Raw genomic sequence first — 24,450 nt, forward strand, 5'->3', positions numbered from 1 at the left:
GAGTGCACTTAGAGCAAAGAGCAGAGGGAGCGAAGTGGACACGGTGGCAGCCAACCAACAGTCCTGTGCTTGGCACCCGGGGGTGGGGGGCAAGGATAGCACGGGGCAGAGATTTGAGAATTTCAAAGATGAGCCTGCTACAAGGACCGGACTGAGTTGCCTCTTGAAGTTGCAAAATATAGGGAACCAGAGGAAATGTAGGAGCTTGGTTTTGGTGCTTCAGACTGCTTTCTCAACAATGGAAGGAGCAGATGATATTTGAGCACTCATTTACCAGACCTCATGTACCATCCCATTGGTTATGTGTCCTTGCTTGGTCACACTCCAGATTTGACAGCAGCAGTTACCTGCGGACACGCACTCTGGAGCCTGCTGCTGCCACCTACGGGTGAAAAGCTGAAGGGAGAAACATGCTGGAGCAGGTGACGGTCATTGAGACCTGGGTGTTCAGAAGAGGACATTTCATTTACAGTCCCAACAGCTACTGAAAGCATTCCTAATCTGGCTACAGAGAGAGGGTGTACTCTTGAGATCCACTGGATAATAAAGCCATTGGAATAGTGTACTGTGAGTTAGAAGAACTGTTCATGGAGCTAAAAATAAATACCATCGTTAGAGATGTAAAACCGGAAAAAAAGGAAAAAGCTAACCAACCATGCTCCTGAGACAAGAAGGACTTAACCCTCCTTGAAAAACGACATTTGTGTATAGTAACTTTATCCACACTGAGGACCTAGTCTCCCTTCCATCAGCATCAGCTTGACAATCATTTAGCCTGTACAGAAAAACATAATGCTGTCTGTAGTTCACTATTTCTTCCTCATTCATAATCACTGAAATATGACCTTTTGATACATGGCATTCCTCTTTTTGTGGGCACATTGAATTGTTTCCTAAGCATAGGAGGCTCTTGGCTAAGAAATAAAATGATTTCCTTGAAATCCATCTTTATCAGGCAATGGAGGAGAGGTGGGGAATGATGACCTCAACTTTTTCAACACACATTTTGGAAATGACAAAAACCAGATTAGTCCATGTCATGGTGTCTCCACCAGCATTCAGTCCTGATTCTCTACAATAGTAACCATTTCATCTCATCTCATCCTTCTGCTCCACTTCCCAGGACTTCCTGGGACAAGTTTCAAATAAAGCAATTGTGATGAAATCTTTGTATCTGACTTAAGGGAAACCCAATCAAAAAAGAAATTCCTCAAGGGCTTTTACTGTAGATCTTTTATTGGTACAGTAGTAACAACAAATGTAATTGATGGTGAGTCAGTATTGTATGCAACTAGTATCTACTTGATGAATCTACATCACATTGTCTCATTCATTACAGGAAACCTGGGGACTGATACAATGCCAATTCCCAAGTAAAAGAAACTAAAATATTAGGCAGCAGAAGTATTTCTATAAAAGGGATGCATGTTCTCAGTGACAGAGCAGTCAGATTGGAATGCTTATCTTCTGTAAATAAAAATTGATGTTCCAAACCACTGTGCAACACACCATCGTTGATATTTTAATGAATTTCTCAGCCATCTTCTAGTTACACCCAGAAGTGATACTAAAAATATTTAAAAGGTGTTTAAGTATTTAATTCTTTGTGAAGTAAATTCCTATCACATCCTTTATACACAACATAGCTAATGTCTGACTTCTGCTAAGGTACCTTAGTTACAGATGCAATTCCATTCCTTGAGGTGGCTGTGCCTGTCTTGTTGCATTTCCTTTTGTCCCTTGAACTAAACACCTTCCTGGAAGAAACATTAATCATAGCTGAGAGAATCATAGCTGTTCCATAGAAGTGTGTAGAGGAGAGAGATGTCTGAAATTGGAAAGTCGATTGCATTTTCATTTAGAAAGAAGGTCATAAAGTATTTAGCTATGAAGTGCTAAGGGCTTTCCTTGACTAGTCTGATGACATAACTATTGTTAATTACCTTGTTTCTGTGGGGAAATGTCTACACATCTGCATACCTCCATCTGGACTCACCTTGGCAAATGGCTTTAAAGTGCTTTTCAAGGTTTATTCACACCCACTTCGTTTTCTTTCAGGACAACTCACGGTCTCTCCTGAGCACACAGCATCTAAGCCAGTTAGAGGTGGCTCCATACTTAGCTATGACAAAATTTAATGCCTGGGTGTGTATCTCCTCTGAGCAGGTTCACTCCAAGTTTACACCATCTCTATTGTATTTAACAAATAGACCAGTAACAATTATCCTTACAGTCACTAAAATAACATTTAACTGATTAGATAACTTAAACAAATGTGGATAAGGAGCATATTAAAATGTTGATAGTAAATAAAATGAAAGTAATCATAAGTCTTTCTGCCTGCTTTCATACAATGTTTCTTTTACAAATATAGGACTATATTAGCAGAATATATTCTAACACGGGTCATCTTTGTTGAGATTGACTGTGGTCATTATTATTAGGCTTATGAACTCTGAACCCAGAGGGTTTGGATTGTTATACCAAACTCTAGAATTTATCAACCAATTTTAGACAAATGGGCTATAGTTTCCTTAACTATACAATATGCCATAGCACTGTTGAGTTCGTATACATAAAGCTTTCAATATAATGCCTACCACCTAGCTACTATAACATTTCCAGTTATCATGATTCTGCCTGTCACATATCTTTAACATTGATCACAATGTTGAATCCCATAACTGCTTAATTCATATTTTTGTCTCCCTACAGTTTTGTGTTAAACAAAATAGTTGTTCCTAAACCTGCCTACACTGTAATTATTGAAACCTCTGAATTTCTAGTGAATAACAACTGATTTTGCTGAACTGGTTAAATAAGGGTTAGGGTTTTGTTGAACCTTGTACCACCTGGAGTTCTTAGAAGCAAATAACTTTTTCTAAGTGCAGAGTGGCTTATAGGCTGTCAAATAAAGAAGCTATGACCCAAGCACCTTGGGTATCCTCTAGAAGTGAAAAAGGTGAAGGCTCACTCCTCCATTATACCCAGAAGTAATGCATTAGTGCTTACAGCTTATATAGAACTATGACAGATTTTTTTTACAGACAGATGTATATATGTATGCATGTATGTGTGTACAGTTATATAAAACTATTGAATCTATAATTTGTTATGAGTTCAGTTGAAAACCATTAGAGTTTTGTTCTGATATTTAACTTTTACAAATGTGAATATGTAGGTATGATTTTTTTCTGCATTATGTTTTTTTTCCTTATGATGTACATAGAAACTTACATATAGTCAAGGAAAAGTACTTTCAAACTTCTTCTAAAGGGTCTTAGTTGTCTTACCTGTAGCCCTACCACCAATGAATAGTAACCCCTAAAAGAACTTTTGGTTCTACTTCACATGTGTTCATAATGTAGTGTGTACTGAAAATGAATCACATTGAGCCTCACTTTTTATAATAATTTCTCGGAAAAGTTCAACTTCTTTCCTTAATAAAATTATCTAGTGACAGATTCAATCATAAAGAACCACAGTAGTAAAAGTCCATTTATCTATTCAACCAAACTGTGAGCCTTTGGGGGAAACTTTGAAAAGAGGTTAAGCCAAGATGAAAAGAGGCAGTTTTAGTTAAGATTAATGTCTGATCAGATAATAGTATTGAATTCAATTTGAGTTCTATGGCCTACTAAATTAAATGACTTTAACTCATGACTTATATAAACATCTGCTTGTTGTCATGAATACAGAATTAGGTATGCCTTCCTTTCATTTTCACAAACCTCAAATTTTTGAATGCTCATAAAATGCCACAAAAGGAAAACTCTACACGGGATGCCATTTTCATGCCCAAAAGTATTTGAAAATAGCACATAAAGTTACCTTGGATATCTTTTTTAAATGTACATGAAACAAATGACTTTTACATTTAGTACTGAGTACTCTCTCCACAATATCACATTATGTAAACACAAATTTTCCAAAAAAAAAAAAAAAAATCAGAAACACTTCTAGTCTCAAGCATTTTGGTTGAAGGGTAATCCATCTGTACATTGATTCCAGTCCCTATTTAAGTAATTATTTTCATACATGAAGCTAAATATTCTTACTAGTCAGTCATAGTTAACACATCATACCATTGAATTATTTCACAGATCTATGAACTAAATAATTAGTTGTAATAATAATAAATCATGCCAAAATAACATGTCATTTTAGTAAGAAAACATTTGTCAGAAATTAGAAACCGCATTATTTAGTATTTTTGTCTTTTAATTTGTGCTGCTGTGGGTTTGTTTGTTTGTTTGTTTGTTGCAACATGAATAAGCAATAAATACATGTATAAATAAGGCAGTGTTCCAGGGTACTGGCATACAAGTACCTGATCCACACTATGGTTCTAAATGATCACACTGTGTTCAGGGGGTTCAGAGAGAACAGAGTGGGTAAAGGTTGTCTTTTCGTTGGGGAAACTCCAGACCTGGAGGAGATCTTGTAACTAGTACCAGAGACCCTCTAAAGACTGACTTGGAGCTTCCTCCATGATGGGAGGCAGATCAGAGAACTTGAAGAACATGTTCTGAAACCCTCAGTTTGGAGGCTTGAAAAGATGGTTTAGTGATTTAGAACACTTGTTGATCTTCGAGACAATCCAGTTGGATTCCCAACACCTTCATGGTGGCTCACAATCATTCATAATTCCAGTTCCAGAGACTCTGGTGCTCTCTTCTGGCCTCTGCTGGAACTAGGCATGCATATGCTATAAGTTCATACACCAAGGCATGCATAAAAATAAATAAATCTAAAAATTAAGATAAAATGAAACCTCAGATTTAAACTTTATACTATAAAGCCATGGCTTACACTTTCCTAATGCTATAACCCCTATAGTTTCTCATTTAGTGCCGATACCTAAGTATTAAATAACTTTTGTTGTTACTTTAAAACTGTAGCTAGCAGGGCATGGTGGCGCATGCCTTTAATCCCAGCACTCAGGAGGCAGAGGCAGGCAAATTTCTGAGTTCGAGGCCAGCCTGGTCTACAAAGTGAGTTCCAGGACAGCCAGGGCTATACAAAGAAACCCTGTCTCGAAAAACCAAAACCAAAAACAAAAACAAAAAAAAACAAAAACAAACAAAACAAACAAAAAAAACTGTAGCTAGACTGCTGTTATGTAACATAAACGTAATGTAAATATCTGGTATGCAGGATATTTGATATGTGAACCCTTTTGGAGTCATAACCCACAAAGTTGACAACTCCTGCTATAAAGCGAATGTACTACCTTATTAATCAAATAAATAAAAAGATTAAATGTAGGTATCAATGCTAAAAATAAGTACATAATGTCTACACTAAGATTTCAGAGAAATCAGTTAAGCACAATGGAAATAGTTGTTCTCAGTTATACATTATAAATAATACAGTTAATAATCTTGCTTTGGATTTCACATACTGCCAGCCAGGCGAGTGGAGAAAACAGTCTAGTCACCCAAATCACTTGCCAAACTTCAAGAGAAGGCTTAACATTAAGATTCATTTCCCACAGTGTAAGAAGAGCATTTTAAGTAGTCAATAGAATAAGACTAAACTAATGCCTAGCTTTTAGCAAAGCAGTAGGAATATATGTACTCAACAGCTTTTTCTGTGTAATTAAGATTTATTACACAGCTTGGGAGTATCTTTTCTTTTTTTTTTTTTTCTTTTTTGGGGTTGTTTGTTTGTTTGTTTGTTTGTTTTTCGAGACAGGGTTTCTCTGTGTAGCCCTGGCTACCTAGGAACTCACTCTGTAGACTAGGCTGGTCTCAAACTCAGAAATCCACTTGCCTCTGCCTCCCAAGTGCTGGGATTAAAGGCATGTGCCACCACTGCCCAGCTGGGAGTATCTTTTCAAATCATAGAGTTACTGCCCTATTAATAATTAACATGTTTATCAATATAAATATAGTATTCTAAATATCTATTTTATTTTATTTTCTAAGGGACAGAGATGCACTTTTCATTTGTATGTTTGTACAGTATGTATGCATGTATGTACATGTGTTCCCATGTGTATGCAGGTATGACAGAGGTGGACATAGGCAGGGGGTCTGCTTCAATTGCTTGCTATTTATTAAGGAAAGGCCTCAAAATAAACCCAAATTTCACTTATTCAGCTAGTCTAGTTAGCCAGCCTATCCCATGGATTCCCTGTCTTCACCTACCAAGTGTTGAGATTATAGCTATGAGCTGACATGCCAATTGGGTTTTTAAGCAGATTCTGAGGCTCTGGATTCTCATTGTTCAGCTTGTGCAATGATTTATTCCCTAGCTCAGCCAGGGGTAAATTATTTAGGTGATGATAAGTTTAATTTTTCTCTTTAAAATCCAGGATTGGGAATTGTAGGTATTCACAGTTAACCTTCCTATACTTTCTATGCTTCAACTGACCAGTACATAGTTACCAAGTTAATCATGATTTTATTTTTATTTTAAACACAAGATTTATATTGATTCTCTGAGAAATTCACATCGTGCACCCCAATAACACTTTCAAGTCCTTTTATGTCCAAACTCCTCCTGGAACCATGCCCCCAAAATGAAAGATTAAAAATATGAATTTTTTTAAAAGTCCAACTTGTCTCATCTATATACTCACTGGAACATGGTCAAACTCTCAGTAGCTTGTCCTTTAAGTAGAATTGAGACCATCCTTTCCTGTACCCTCACCAGAAGTCATCAGTTGTAGAGATCTACAATTCAGGCTCCCCATCATATTGTTTAAGAGTTCTCTTGGGTGGCTTCTTCTCTAGGCTGTTATGTTTTCGGGAATGGGGAGGAGTTGAGGTGAGGGTAGAGGTTGTCATAGAGGCCTTCTATGCCCCTCCTTCTCAATTGTGTGTGTGTGTGTGTGTGTGTGTGTGTGTGTGTGTGTGTGTATGTGTGTGTGTGCCATCATCGATTTCAAAGCAAATTCAGTATCCTTGCTCTTCGTAGTCAGCAGGAGCATGGATCACAGGCATCCACACATCCTAGTTGCAGTAGGACCACAGACACACACAAGACCCTCAGAGACCATTAACATGTCAGCGCAGGCCACTTAGATCAGTAGTGGCCCATGGAACGCAGTGTGGCCTCATACTACTGCATCACCTTTGGTTGTAAGACAATTGGCTGTTAGTATAAAATTTATTGCACATTCTATTACTATAGTATGATGTATGTTGCTTTAAAAGTTGTACATCACTTTATCTATTACCTTCTTTTCATTTCTTATTCAATCTCAAGACCATTAAAAACTATTAGCATCTGAAACTGGGTTCAAGCCACTTGATTTTGTGCATGTCTTATATATCAGAAGCCAGAGAAATTTACTTTTATCTATGAAACCTGAAGTTGATGCTCACCCCTTATTTATAAGAATGCTAGCAAGGTTTCTCCAAAATATTTATCACTGAGTAGTGACTATAGACACATATATTGCATAGATTGTTTCAATAAAACTCAACAGTTTATGGATGTCAGGTTTAAAGCAGCCTCTATCCCAGACTGTGGGTTGAAGAGAGGGAAGTAATGCTATCCTGACCCCCCATGAGCTGGCAGCCAGAAAGTTCTTGATCTTCTGTCCATCTTTTTTTCACCTTAGTAAAATCTCTGCATTATTTACTCTTCTGTTTCAATGCTCAAACCCAGATTCAGAAAAACACACAACTTGTATTAAAGAGACTACTTTACACAGAGTTGGTGGTTTTTATTCCAACTACCAGCTTTCCCCTCTGTGAAAATAGATAGATAACACTTTTCCTCATTAAGAGCAATATTAACCCACTTTAAACTCTATTTTTATTCTGATAGCTGAACACATTGAGAAATTGATTCTCTGTGTTCTTTGTCAGGAATGTCTTTGAAGAACTGATGGCAGTCTTCTAATTCAATCATAGAATGACAAGTGCCTCCATGGACTTCAGTGTACTTCCAGAGTTTTTAATCTAGCATGTAATTGGCCATATTTAGCATCAATCTTATTGTCTCACACTCTTATCTCATTAGATATCAGACTAAAGTAAGCATTAGTATAATGAATGCTCAGAGCACAATAATTTATCATCGTAAAATAATCCAGGCCATCATCATAAGAAAACTCAAAAAATGATTAAGCAAAATCTCCTTGACTGCAATGACCTAATGGGAATTATAAAACTATTATTGATATTCACTCTCAGATTTGAACTTAGGGCACACAAATGAAAAATATGGTGGTGTGAGAAGATTATTACATAAACTCTATCTCCCTGAGAAATGAAGTCAGGGGTATTGATGGTGGACCAGAGAACATTGGAAGTAGGCAGCATGCAGAATCAGCTTGATGTCCCCAAGCCACTTCTCGAAATCAACCTAAGTGGCCATAGCTGCTTCTCATAACCCTTCATATGCATCTTAGAGCTTACACTGTATTGCTTCCTTCTAATAATCCACTACAATGTTTTATCCAAGTGACCATCTCAATTGTAGATGTTAAAGCATGAAAAAAGTTTCAAAAACATTACAGAACCACTTTGCTTTAACTTTAAAAATATTGTAACATTATCGTAAATTCATTCTGTGCTCATAAATACTTCTACGTATTGAATATCGTTGGCTCTGTTTAGAAAAGATAAAATTGAGGCTAAGACCTTTTAGTAACAATCATTTTAAAGTCTATTTATCAAACTAAGTAAATTAAGTAAATTCCCAATTTATCATAATAAGCAACCATTTTCAATAAAATTGGTAAAATTTCACTTCAACTTCCATCTAAGTGCCTATAGGATTAAAATGTTGACTTTAAATGCATTTCAAATGTTGCTTTCATTATTATAATTATAATTTCCAGTAATCATAACCTAGATAGTTATTCTTAGAGATCATTAAATTTGGAGCAGAGGAATTTGTATACAAATGGTACAGCATACATGGGTGTGCTAGTGCATGTATCTTTGAAGCACACACTGAATGTTTTACTCTATCACTTTTCATCTTATTTTTTAGACAAGTTCTTTCATTAAAATTAAAGCTGGTTGATCTATTTTGGCTAGGCTGGTTTTCTAGCAGATTCCTCAAATGTACCTGTCTTATCTTTCATAGTCAAGGTTATACACAGCCATACCCAGAATTATATGAGTGCTGGGGATTTGAACACAGACCTGCTTTGTGGCAATACTCTTATATCCTGAGACACATTTCTTTCCCCAAATTACTGTAAAGTTATGGACCTTTTATCTTGACATTTAACAGTAAATCTAGAGTCTGTTTAATTTGCTTTCATGATTAATAAAAAGTTTAAAGTGAGACTATATGCTTGGAAGGAGAACTTGCTGGGAAGAAGTTATTCTGCTAAGTCTTGGTTTCTGAGAACATTGCCTGCTATGCTACTGTGTGGTCCTTGAGGGACCACAGGGATGGGACATGCAGAGATTTTTTGATAGATGGTGGTAAATTTTTAGCCATTGTGGAGAGTCGTGTAGAGATTCCATAACAAACTAAATATAGTTTCATCACATGGCCAAGCTACCCTTCTTTTAAGTATATAGCAAGTTAAATGATGTAGACTTATGAAGGACACACTCAGCACCCCATACCTTTTCTGTTTCTTCCCCAGAATCTAAGGCATAGATAACGGCATTACCAACAATGAAAGAATGAATAAAGAAAGTGTGGTATATATCCACAATGGGATATTATTCAGCCATAGAAAGAGAAATATAATAACCTAGCAAAGCGGACAGAACTAGAAAGCATAATTGAAATTAAACTAGGCACAAAAAGACAAACACCCCTTATGTTCTCTCCTATTGGTGCTTATTAAAAGAAATCAATAAGAATGTGTAACAGTGGCCACCTAAGAATATAAAAGCAGATGGGAATCTAGGGAAAATAACAGAAGATTGAGTAATGGAAACCATAACTTAACTAGCTAAATATCTAATACACTTTTATGATCGTATTTTCTATACATTTGTTTTCCAGTACTGACTTTATCCATGGTAAAGGTAGTGCATTTGCTTTTGCCCTTTTTGCTTGTATATTATAGTATGTTTTTGGTATTATTTATTAAGCCCTGTCAATACTAATTCATGTTGATACACTATTCCATTTTAATTAAGCTTTCACTATAAAGTTGGAGCTTGTGTTTTACTTTCCTGACTAGTCACAAAGACTTGGCAAATGAAGGTCTGTGCATGAAAATGACTAGCAGATCTTGGGAAACAGAATGGAAAGTCCACAGTTATGGACTTAGTAACTATTTTGAGTATCTGCATTAAGCAAAGAGCATTCTGGGTGCTAGGACAAAACACAATGCTTTTATGGGGAGAAGTTAACAGCAAGCTAAACCTAGAAATATATAAAGCATACATACCTAGAATAAGATGCTAAGAACCTGGTTATGTTCAGAAAACAGATAAACATAAAAATATTTACAAATAAATGGAATAATCTTTCATTTTTATTAGAACAGAAATATGTTTCTGCCATGTAAATAATCAGTTTCATTTTGACTTGTACATATATGCATATAATGGACTTCGATAGTAGTCACCTACTTAGAAACACCTTTTCTCCCTGCCCCATAGGTTCTCTTTCCCCAAACAAAGCTCCTTCCAGCATCACATGTTAATTTTAAAAATTAGTTTTTAATTTTCTCCTTCTAAGTCTTGCTTATGTCAATTAGCACAATGATTTCCCATTCCTGAAAATGATATATTAATTTTATTATTTTTGATTAATGAATAAAATGTCTTTCTGTCAGCCACATTTTACCTATCTGTAGGATGTTTAATAAATACCTGTTCAGAAAAAAGAAATATATCTTAACCAAAGACCTAAAAATTTAAAGACACTTATCAATGGCAACTATTTTAATATATTCAAAATGAAACTCATATTCATGAATGCATTGAAGTATTTAAGCTGGACAAGAATGTGACATAAATTGAGTCCCCAAAATGTTATTTCTGCTGATTTTGTTGAAATAATAACAGAGAAAGGACTTGACAACAAAAGTCTAGGCATTAAAGCTGTAAAATTGTACTTGGGGATAAATATAATTGGTCATATTTGAGAAAGTCGGGGGTGTTGGACCCTTAGTACATACTTAGAAAAGGCCATATAAGGCATGAGTATGTAAATAGCTGCACTGGTTAGTTTTATGTCAACTTGACATGACCTAGAATCACTTAGAAAGAACTCTCAATTTAAAAAAAAAATGTCTCCATAAAAATTCCTGTAGGTAAATCTGTGGGTCATCTTCTTAATTATTGATTTACGTGGGAAGGCCTGATTGATTGATAGTAGTATCAACACTAGGCATGGAATCCTGGAAGCTATAAGAAAGTTTTTTTTCATCCCTGTAACATTACCCAGTGCTTCCTGTTTCCATCCTTGACTTCCTGCCCTGCCTTCCCTTAGCGATGGACTGTTACTTTGAAGTTTAAGAAGAAATGGCCTCTTTCTTCCAAAGTTTTATATGGTTATGGTGTTTAATCACAGCAATAGACACCTTATAAGATTAAATTTGCTGCAACGGATCCAACTCTGTTGTTTTGGGGAGGACTTTAGGACTTTAGGACTTTGTTTGAAACTTTGAGCTGAAAGAGTGATTGACTGCTTGTAGTTTAATGGGATGTTACATGGCAAGTTGAAAGGTAAGAGTGATGAGAACAAGGCAAATGATGGTGGTTCACCTTATCAAGTTGTACAGGGAAGTGTACAACTCTATCAAGGTCACTTTTGTGGTACTTTGAATCAAGAATCCATGGTTCTGTGTAACTGGAGCTGAAGAATCAGCTATGATTAACAAAAGACCGGACCCACTAAAGTGAAATCTTTGTTTCTTGCAACAATAGTGCAGCATGCTAGGGATGAAAATAGTCCTTTGTGTTTATATCCTAAGCAGCTAAGTTAACAGGATTGTAATTTCCAAAAGTGAAGATGCCTTTTGGAGTATCAATTATACCTTGTCTTGTATAAATTATTTTATTTGCTTCTGTGATTTCAGTATCTTTTTAAAGCAGATATATATCTCCCAATAGATAGATAGATAGATAGATAGATAGATAGATAGATAGATAGATAGATAGATTTGAGCCAAAATATACATTACTTGAACAACATTATTCTAAGCATTATATATCACACATCTTATATCCTAAAATGTCATCACACTATAAAACGACAAAATAATGTTTAAGGACAGTATTAAATATCCAAAGTAACAAAGAAAACAAGTAATAGACTACACCGTGAATAAATCTGTCTCACTTCAAACTACTCAAGCATCTCAGAGGTACCTTGAACATACAGTTTCTTCTTCTAGGTTTTATTTGTTACCTTAATTAGCTAAATGGATTACACTAACTAATCAATAGAACCTCTTGGAATTTTAAGAAACTGTTCACTTGATGTCAAAGTCATGGAGAAAAAGCAGTTTTAGAGTTCTAGTTTGGCAAGAAAAAGGCTTTTAAATGGTATTGGGATTAATATAGGACTCATAGCCTAGTGTACAGAATTTTCATAAGATTATCTCAGGGAGTGTGTATAGAACAAGGGTAATTTATTATACTTTTTAAGATATTTTGATAAAATTGTAACCTATTATGATGCTGAATGCAATGCTGAGTTTTATTAACTTTAATGCTTGGGGAAAATAAAAACATGTTATCTATAACCTCATGGAGAGTATACAATATTTGTTGTAGAATATTTTAAGTAAGATGACCATTCACAAAGAACAACACTATTATATATTCCTTTGTATCGATTGTATAGTAGTTGCTGTCTTTTGTAAACAATTAAGCAAGGTTAAATGAAGAACAAAAGGAAAGAAGTTGAACTTTAAATATATATATATATATATATATATATATATATATTTATTAGAAGGCAAATATATATATATATATAAGACAAATATATATATATATAAATATATATATAAATTATATATTTATATATATATTTATATATATATATATATATATTTGTCTTAGTGCATGTATAAAAGTTGAGGCTGAAGAATTATATCATCTCTCAGGTTGTGTAAAGAAGTAAAGAAGTTACTGTATTTTTGTTTGACTATCAAAGCTTTGAAATGACACAATACACTAGATATGCTTATCCTTGTAAGAAGGAGACAGCAGAAAAGACTTGCTTATGATTATGACCTAGTACAATGAGTACATTAGATAATTTTCACCATGTTCTTGCCTTTTAACAAACCACTTTGAATATTACATAACATGAAAGAAAAAGTTATTACTTTCTTTTTCTTTTCTTTTTTTTTTTTGTTTGTTTATTAGACACTGTCTTTATTTACCTTTCAAGTGTTATTCGCTTTCCTAGTTTCCCCTCAGAAAATCTCCTATACTCCCCCCTCCCCCTGCTCCCCAACCTATGCACTGCTGCTTCCTGGCCCAAGCATTCACCTAAACTGGGGCATAGAACCCTTCGCAGGACCAAGGGCCTCTCCTCCCATTGATGACTGACTAGGCCATCCTCTGTTACATATGCAGCTAGAGCCACGAATCCCTCCAAGTGTTTTCTTTGATTGGTCGTTTAGTCCCAGGGAACTCTGTGGGTACTGGTTAGTTCATATTGATGTTACTCCTATGGGGCTCGAGCCCCTTCAGCTCCTTGGGTACTTTCTCTAGCTCCTTCATTGGGAACCATGTGCTCCATCTAATGGATGACTGTGAGCATCCACTTCTATATTAGTCAGGCACTGGCATAGCCTCACAAGAGATAGCTATATCAGGGTCCTGTTAGCAAAATCTTGCTGGCATATGCAATAGTGTCTGGATTTGGTGGTTATTTATGGGATGGATCTCCAGCTGGGGTAGTTTCTGAATGGTCATTCCTTCAGTCTTTACTCTGAATTTTGTCTCTGTAACTCTTTCCTGGGTATTTTGTCCCCCATTCTAAGAAGGATTGAAGTATCCACACTGTGGTCTTCCTTTTTCTTGAGTTTCATGTGCTTTGCAAATTGTATCTTGGTTATTCTGAGCTTCTGGGCTAATATCCACTTATCAGTGAGTACATATCATGTGTATTCTTTTGTGATTGGGTTACCTCATTTAGGAGGATATCCTCCAGATTCACCCTTTTGTCTAAGAATTCATGAAGTCGTTGTTTTTAATAGCTGAGTAGTACTCCACTGGGTAAATGTACCACATTTTCTTTATCCATTCCTCTGTTGAGGGACATCTGGGTTCTTTCTAGCTTCTTGCTATTATAAATAAGGCTGATATTAACATAGTGGAACATGTGTCCATCCAGTGGAAAGAAGACAGCATTTTCAACAAATGGTGCTGGCTCAGTTGGTGGTTATCATGTAGAAGAATGAGAATTGATCCATTCTTATCTCTGTAGAAAGCTCAAGTGAAAGGGGAACAAGAATCTCCACATAAAACCAGAGACACTGAAGCTTATAGAGGAGAAAGTGGGGAAGAGCCTCGAAGATATGGGCATAGGGGAAACATTCCTGAACAGAATACCAATGGCTGGTGCTATCAAGAATCAAAAATAGGACCTTACAAAATTGCAAAGCTTCTGTAAGTCAAAGGACACTGTCAGAAAGACAAAGCGGCAAACAACAAATTGGGAAAAGAGCTTTACCAATCCTAAATCCAATAGAAGGCTAATATCCAAAATATATAAAGAACTCAAAAAGGTTACTTCTTACTCAGTTGTATGTCAATGTCTGGTCAACTAGAGCCTTACTTCACATCACTTTTCTACCTAGCATGCAGGTTGAAGGTTCCAACCTTATTTGGGTAAACTATCATTATTTCCCTGATATGTCAATTTAAATAAGGAACACATGTGCTAAGTTCTGTTCTACATGTAATAAGTTCTATTATGTTCCTTTCTTTTGCTCTTTCCATTCTTCCTTCCTTCCCTCCTTTCCTTCTTCCTTCCTTCCTTCCTTCCTTCCTTCCTTCCTTCCTTCCTTCCTTCCTTCCTTTCGTTGTTTCTTCTTCTTCTTTTTTTTGACAAAGTGATGGTCAATCTCAGACTTATATGAGTTAAGGTTTTTCCTGGAGGCACCAGCATTATTGATACAAACCACATGGACAAACTTGTATCAGTGATCATAGAAGTATAACTTCATATAGGAACAGCAACAAACAGCTTGGAATACTAATATAGTATATCAGAAAGAGCATATAATGCATCTCACAGCAATCAGATTATAATTTTTAATTTTAAGGCCTTCTAATAAAGCTTTCAAAGATTTATGTAAAGAGTCAAATGATATGATGTATGATTTCAATATATTTTCTATCAGATGTTTTCCTTAAAACTTAAAAACAGGCTTTCCTTTATGTATAGAGAGGTATAGAAACTCAAGTATACAATAAGGAATTCAGGATTCCATAAAACATATTAAAACAAAGTGGGAAAAGTCACAATTAAAATAAGCCTCAGAATCAGCAAGCTTGAAGGAGCTCATTAATTTAACAACTTTAACAAACTCTAGAGTATACTTTTCTCATTAGTCATCTCTGGTTCCACAAAAGAGACAATCATGAATATATAATCCTAGCTTAATGAGGACTTTCTAAATATAATTCTTCAAAATTAATTAGTCTAGTGATCATAAAAATAGAAAGGAATAGGTGGATAGATTCACAAATATTACAATATCCGAAGAGAGACTAAATCCATTTCATTTAACTCAAGATACTTGTGATATTATCCACATGGTACTACTATTAAAAATGATAGATTACTCTTAATAATAATTTTCCCTAAAAAATATAGTAAACATTCACAAGGATCTCAATTTTCATGATACCATTAGATCAAGCTGGTAAATTGTCTTTAAAATATGTGTCCTGAAAATTTATCAAAAATCAAATACTCAATGTAAGCACATATGATAAGAATTTTAACAGACCATCACAATACTTTAGTGAATTTTGAATATAACTACTATTCCTGAGATGAGCTTGAAAGAGCTATGAAGAAAAGATGCTAGAAAATTTAACCTGGAATGGACAATAGTGATGGAGTTGAAAGAAAGTCAATAACCATTTTCTATGTGTTTTAATATTTTATGAGATATGATAGAATAGCTTATGTGATTTACTAAAGATGTTCAAAAATATTGGCATAGAAACCAATGAAGAATGTCTTCTATACACAATAGTTTTATTTTGCATGTATTCTCTTCTATTGTTAAGCCATGTGTGAACTAATATACTACTATATATACTGTTGCCTGGGATTATATTGGTGGTACATTGAACTGGCATAATTTGTACAGTAAAGTTTTCACAAAAATAAGTATATAGATTATACAGTTAGTATTTTAATTTTTTATTGGATATTTTCTTTATTTACATTTCAAATGCTATCCCTTTTCCCAGTTTAACTCCCTCCTGGAAAAACCCTATAACATCCTCCTTCCCCCTGCTTCAATGAGGGTGTTCCTCCACCAACCCACCAACTCCTACCTCCCCACCCTCGATTCCCCTACACTGGGGCATCTATCGAGCCTTCACAGAACCAAGGACCTCTCCTTCTGTTGATGTATGACAAGACCTCCCTCTGCTACATATGTAGCTGGAGCAATGTGTAGTCCTTTGTTGATGGCTTAGTCTCTGAGAGTTCTGGGGGTGTCTGGTTGGTTGACATGATTGTTCTTCCTATGGGGTTGCAAACTCCTTCAACTCCTTTAATTTCTTCTCTAACTTCTTTATTAGGAACCCCATGCTCCACCCAGTAGTTAGCTACTAACATCTGCCTCTGTATTTGTAAGGTTCTGGCAGGTCCTCTCAGGAGACAGCCATATTAATCTTCTTACAGCTCGCACTTCTTGGTATCCATGATAGTGTCTGGGTTTGGTAACTTCATATGGGATAAATCCCCAGGTGGGTCAGTCTCTGGGTGATCTTTCCTTTAGTCTCTGTTCTACACTTTATCTCTATATTTGCTCCTGTATTTTGTTCTCCTTATAGGAAGGACCGAAGCACCCACACTTTGGTCTTCCTTTGTATTTAGTTTCATTATATCCTGGCTATTTGGAGCTTTTGGGATAGTATCCTCTTATCAGACAAGAACATCAAGTCTTTGAAGAAAGAAATCAAAGAATATCTCAGATGGAAAGATCTCCCATTCGCATGGATTGGCAGAATTAATATAGTAAAAATGGCCAACTTGCCAAAAGCAATCTACAGATTCAATGCAATCTCCATCAAAATTCCAACTCAATTCTTCATAGAGTTACAGAGAGCAGTTTGCAAATTCATTTGGGATAACCAAAAATCCAGGACAGTGAAAACTATTCTCAATAATACAAGAACTTCTGGGGTAATCACCATCCCTGTCCTCAAGCTGTTATACAGAGCAATAGTGATTTAAAAATAAATGCATGTTATTGGTATAGATGCAGGCAGGTAGATGAATAGAATAGAACTGTAGACCCAGAAATAAACCCATAGACATATGGTCACTTGATCTTTGACAAAGGAGCTAAAACCATCCAGTGGAAAAAAGACAACATTTTTAACAAATGGTGATCGCATGTACAATGCAAATTGACCCTTTTTTTTGTATTTTTTGTATTTTCTTTATTTACATATCAAATGTTATTCCATTTCCTGGTTTCCCCTCTGAAAATCCCCTACCCCCTCCCCCTGCTCACCTGCTACATTCACTTCAGTAGTGACTTGCATTACAGGTTTAAAATCCTGAAAGCCATCCTGAGGCAGAGTTTCAAGGAAACTTAGCCTCCTGGAACCTTGGCATTTCCTTAGCTAGAATGCCCCATATTTGTCCCTGTAATATTGTGGAGGGTCTTGCATGCTTTCTTACAGTATTTTACTGGATAAGAGTTAGAAATCTCAGGGCAAGCTTACAAAGTATATTTAGAATCTTCATTACAGCCAGGTATAGCAGACTACATTGCATAATAGAAGCAAGTTGGTGAATTCTTCTGAAAAACGGAGATTCCCTACAGATACTTAAAAGAACAGCCAAGTTACACTCATGCAAGAATTTACCAAGGCCTAGGAAATAGGGGGTTGTGGTATTGCATTATTCATGAGAAGGTCTGCTAGAGCAGAACCTCCTGGTGCTAGCTTTCACAAGGCTCAAAGGAGTAGAACAAATTGTGACTAGGGTATGAAATCCTTACCTGTCATTAGCTGACCCTAAGCAGGACTGTTTTTATCTTTACTGTAAACATTACCTGGTTCCTGTAAGTCCTTTTGAAGTCATTCCTCTGTTTTGTGTCAGATAACTTCAATGTACTTTCCCTGCTGTGACATCATACTTCTTTGTTTTCTGTATTATATAAGACTGGTGGTATTCACTTTGTGATATTACATTCAGATCCAACACACTCTCTCCTGTCTCTATGTCACCCCATTCTCATTGACTCCATGTCCACCTTCCAGAACTCCTGATTTCCCATGGATTCAGGGGGGCCAACTAGGCCAGGTCCGTGGTACTCCCCAATCCACCCAGTACCATTCCCAGTCCTGGCATTCCCATATGGTGGGGCAGAGATCCTTCACAGGACCTAGGACCTCTCCTCCCATTGATGACAAACTAGGCCATCCTCCACTATATATACAGCTACATATACATATCTTGGCCATTCTGACTGGTGTGAGGTTGAATTTCCAGGTTGTTTTGATTTGCATCGAAGATATGGACATGGAAAAAAAATCCCTGAACAGAACACCAATGGCTTGTGCTATAAGATCAAGAATCGACAAATGGGACCTCTAAAAATTGCAAAGCTTCTGTAAGGCAAAGAACACTGTCAATAACACAAAAATGAAACCAACAGATTGGGAAAAGATGTTTACCAATCCTACATCCAATAGAGGTCTAATATTGAATATATACAAAGAACTTAAGAAGTTAGACTCTAGAGAACCACATAACCCTATTAAAAGATGGGGTACAGAACTAAACAAAGATTTTTCAGCTGAGGAATATCGAATGTCAAGAAGCATCTAAAGAAAATTTCAACATCCTTCATCATCAAGGAAATTAAATTTGATTCTTAGTCATCAAACAAATCAAAACAACCCTGAGATTCTACCTCACACCAGTCAGAATGGCTAAAATCAAAACCTCAGGTGACAGCAGATGGCAAGGATGTGGAGAAAGAGGAATATTATCCATTACTGGTGGGAATGCAAGCAGGTACAACCACTCTGAAAATCAGTCTGGTGGTTCTTCAGAAAATTGGACATAATAATACCTGAGGACCCAGCTATATCACTTCTGGGCATATACCCAGAAGATGTTCCAACATGTAATAAGGACACATGCTCCACTATGTTCATTGAAGCCTTATTTATAATAGCTAGGAGCTGGAAGGAACCCAGATGTCCTTCAACAGAGAAATGGATACAGAAAATGTGATACATTTATACAATGGAGTACTACTCAGCTATTAAAAATGATGAATTCATGAAATTCTTAGACAAATGGGTAGAATTAGAAAATATCATCCTGAGTGAGGAAACCCAATCACTAAAGAANACACATGGTATGCACTCACTAATAAGTGGATACTAGCCCAAAAGTTCCAAATAACCAGGTATTTTAATTTTAATTTAAATATAATTATATCATTTTCCCTTAGCCTTTTCTGTTGCTAACCATTCCCATAGCTTTTCATCACTTCTTCTCAAATCTTTGCTATCTTGATTTCTACATGAATAAATATATGTTGTGTGTATAATAAATGTAAGTTGCTGAGTCTCTTTAGTACTACATATATGTATGTATGTGTATCTATATGTATATGTGTATGTATATATGTATTTGATGTCTTTTAGTTACAACTTTACTTCTGTGAACAGATACCATGACCAAGGCAACTCTTACAAGGACAACATTTAATAGACATTCGCTTATTACAAGTTCAGAGGTATAATCAAGGCAGTCTCCAGGCAGTCACAGTGCAAGAGGACCTGAGAGTTCTACATCATCATATGAAGGGTGCTAGGAGAAGACTGTCTCCAACATGGGTGAGAGGAGGGTCTCAATGCCCACCCCACTATGACATATTTCCTCCAATAAGGCCACACCTACTTCAACAAGGCCACACTCCTAATCGTACCACTCAGTACCACTCCCTAGGGCAGGCATATTCAAACTACTATAATAGGTATATGCATGTTTATTCATATGATGCATATGTATAATGTATATGATGCAGATGTATATAGATATATAATTATATATGTATTTAGAGAAGACCATTAGTATTAGGTAACCAGTTAGGGTGCTCATTTCTGAAAAAGAGAAAAAAAAAGGAACTAATTCTTTCTCAGAGCCTCTTGGTTGTCTGTAGTACATGGGCAGAGACAATGAAAATCTCCCCTCTGTTAGCACTGTCTTGTTTATGCAGTCATAGGGTTGAGGTATTGACAGGTGAAGCTTCCCTGTCATTTCTAGGAGACAAAATCTCACATTAGACTTCCTAGTCCTCTGGCTCTTTCAAATTTTCTATCACCTCTTCCATGATGTTCCTTGACCCTTAGGTACAAAAATTACTTTGTCAATATGTCCACTGTGGTTAAGAACCCATGATTGGCTGTTATCTGCATTTTGCCCTGTTGTAGTTTTCTGTAATGGTCTCCATTCATTGAAAAGAGAACTTTCTTTTAGGAGGGGTAAGAATTTAATTTTTGTGAGTATCTAATTATATATCAAGAATTATGATGGTTTAGTAAAATGATAGTAATAAGTTCTCCTCTAAAAATTCATGCGCTCATTAGACATCATTGCTTACCTACGTTTCCAACACTAAGTGTCACTTCCTTCCTGCTGAACAAGCCTTAAGTCCAACTTGATAACTGCTACCTACAACTAAATTATGATATGAGTGTCATTTTTTTTCACCACTAGGGGCATAGTTCATAGATATCCCAGATGAGTAAAATTATTGGTTACTTCTCACACTTGGAAGCTTACATTGTACCAACAGTTGGCATTTTTAAAGTGGAAACTTATCAGTCTACTAGGAGGAATAAAAAGGTGAGGAAAAAATTAATGGAGAAATTCAATACATCAATATTTATGAATTTTTAAACAAAATTAAAAGAGTTGCTACTAAAAGACGAGATTACTAGACATGTGGAATTACTGAAAGCAGTAAATAAAAATAAAAAGAAATATACAGGTTGTCATCAATTCTACTTCTCAGCTCATAATCAAGATTCAATAATAAAAGAGACTTAGCAGTGTCCACTGGCTTTGGTGTTACGAAGGTGAAGAATCTACTTGACTAATTTTAATGGGATGGCTGAAACACTAGACAGTAGCACCCATACAAATCATAATGCTGTCTCCTATGTTATATGCTAATCCAAGGTGTTCCACTCTTTTAGAAATCTTGTATTTCAGTGACTATTAATTAATGCATAGCTGGAGACCTTGGATGCTGGCTCTGCACCCAATACTACAATACCCAGAGGAAGCTCCACTCCTAGGAGCTCTAAAACATCCAGGATCAGAAGTGAGGAGGAGTAATTGGGTCCCCCAGGATCTAAGGATGCAGGAACCACTGCCCAGCCACTGGCATGGGTTCCTCCTGGTCTGAACTTGCACCCATAGCAGATCTGGGACAGTGGTTGTGCACCCACTCTTAAAACACCAGGAGGGATCCTGACTCTCAAGTGAACTGAAACACCCATTATCACAGAATCAATGGATCACAGAGGAAGCTCAACTCCCAGAAGATCAGACATACCTAAAAGCACTGGTACTCTGACACACTCAAGATCACAGTTGAGGCCACAACATCATTCCCAACACACAGCATAACTTGGAAACTCCCACAGAAATGAGGGAAACACACACTCCCACCAGCCAGAGGCACACATTCCTTCCAGCTTGCACCTGTGCCCAGAGGAGACCCAGGGCACTGGCTTCACACCACACCATGCAATACCCAGAGAAAGCTTGACTCCCAGGATTTCTGACACAACAGGAACTCGGGAGCTTAGTCACACCAGGATTTCAGGATCCCAGAGGTGGCTTTACTCCCAGGAGCTCTGACACACTCACAATTTCAGGATCGCAGGATCCCAGAATCACAGAATGACAGAGACAGCTAGACTCTAAGGAGTTATGATTACCAGGATCACAATAGGGGCAGACTCCAGTCAGAGCAAGTAAGGGCAGGTAGCACTAGAGATTACCAGATGTCAAGAGGAATGATTAAGAACATAAGCAAGAGAAAACAAGGTTACATGGCATCATCAGAACCCAGTCCTCTCACCACAGCAAGTCCTGGATACTCCATCACACTGGACAAAGCAATATACAGTTTTAAAATCACATATCATGATAATGATAGAGGACTTTAAGGAAGACAAAAATAACTCCCTTAATGAAATTCAGGAGAACATAGGTAAACAGGTAAAATAAAGATTAAAGAGGAAACACAAAATTCTCTTAAAGAATTACAGGGAAATAAAAACAATCAGGCAAAGGAATTGAACAAAACCATCCAGGATTTAAAATGGAAAATAGAGATAATAATGAAAACATAAAGGGAGACAACCCTGGAAATAGAATACCTAGGAAAGAGATCAGGAGTCATAGATGGAAGCATCACCAACAAAATACAAGAGATAAAACAGAGAATCTCACCTTTCCAGTGAGCGCCAGCTCATGGTCACTTTGGGTGAGAACTCAGTGGAAGGTCCCACACAGTTCCCAGAGGACTCTCCAGGAGATCTTAGGATCACTGGTGAGTGGAACACAACATATATTCCAAACCAATTGTGGCGGGCCTGTGACAGCAGGAGCAAGGACATGGGAGCCCTGCCTGACCAGCAGCTTGAGTTCCTTCTAACCTGTACTGGTATACCTTATTTTCTAACACACCAGACAGCCCCACAGTGATCAGAGGAGACACCACTTCCAGATGCTGTAACACTCCCAGAATCTTAGGATTCCAGGATCCCATGATAACAGGAGCTTGGTCACACCAGGATCTTAGGGTCTCAGAAGAAGCTTGACTGCCAAGAACTCTGACACACTCAGAATCAGTTCACAGGATCCCAGAATCACAGAATGACAGAGAAAGCTGGACTCTGAGGAGTCCTGAATCAACCGGGATTATAGGAAGGACGGGCACCAATCAGATATATTGAGGGCATCAAGCACATAAGATAATCAGATGGCTGGAGGCAAGGGTCAGAACAGAAACAACAGAAACCGAGGTTACTTGGCATCATCAGAACCAAACTCTCCCACCATAGCAAGTCCTGTATATACCATCACACCAGAAAATCAAAACATAGACCTAAGGTCACTTCTCATGATGATGATGGAGGAATTTAAAAAAGAAATACAGGAAAACACAGGTAAACAGCTAGAAACCCTTAAAGAGGAAACACAAAAATCCCTTAAAGAATTACAGGAAAAAAACAACCAAACAGGGGATGGAATTGAACAAAACCATCCAGTATCCAAAAATGGAAGTAGAAAGAATAAAGAAATCCCAAAGGGGGACAACTCTGCAGATAGAAATCCTAGGAAAGAAATCAGGAACCATAGATGTGAGTATCAGCAACAGAATACAAGAGATGGAAGAGAGAATCTCAGGTGCAGAAGATTCCACAGAAAACATGGACACAACAATCAAAGAAAATGCAAAATGCGAAAAGTTCCTAACTCAAAACATGCAAGAAATCCAGGACAAAATGAGAAGACCTAACCTGAGGATAAAAAGCATAGGTGAGAATGAAGACTTATAACTTAAAGGGCCAGTAAATATCTTCAACAAAGTTATAGAAGAAAACTTCCCTCACCTAAGGAGAGAGATACCCATGAACATACAAGAAGCCTACAGAACTCCAAATAGACTGGACCAGAAAAGGAATTCCACCCGACACATAATAATCAGAACAACAAATGCATTAAATAAGGATAGAATATTAAAAGCTGTAAAGGAAAAAGGTCAAGTAACATATAAAGGCAAACCTATCAGAATTACACCAGACTTCTCACCAGAGNCTATGAAAGCCAGAAGATCCTGGACACCTGTTATACAGACCCAAAGAGAACACAAATGCCAGCCCAGGTTACTATACCCAGCAAAACTCTCAGTTACCATAGATGGAGAAACCAAAGTATTCCATGACAAAACCAAATTCACACAATAACTTCCCACAAATCCAGCCTTTCAAAGGATAATAAAGGGAAAACTCCAACACTAGGAGGGAAATGACTCCCTAGAAAAAACAAGAAAGTTATCTTTCATCAAATGTAAAAGAAGACAGCCACAAGAGCAGAACCCTAATTCTAACAACAAAAATAAGAGAAAGTAACAATTACTTTTCCTTACTATCTCTAATATCAATGAACTCAATTGCCCAATAAAAAGACATAGACTAACACACTGGCTACATAAACATGACCCAACATTTTGCTACATATAGGAAACCCACCTCAAAAACAAAGACAGACACTACCTCAGAGTAAAAGGCTGAAAAACAATTTTTT

Source organism: Mus pahari, chromosome 21, assembly GCF_900095145.1.
Source record: "Mus pahari chromosome 21, PAHARI_EIJ_v1.1, whole genome shotgun sequence".
Classification (NCBI taxonomy): Eukaryota; Metazoa; Chordata; class Mammalia; order Rodentia; family Muridae; genus Mus; species Mus pahari.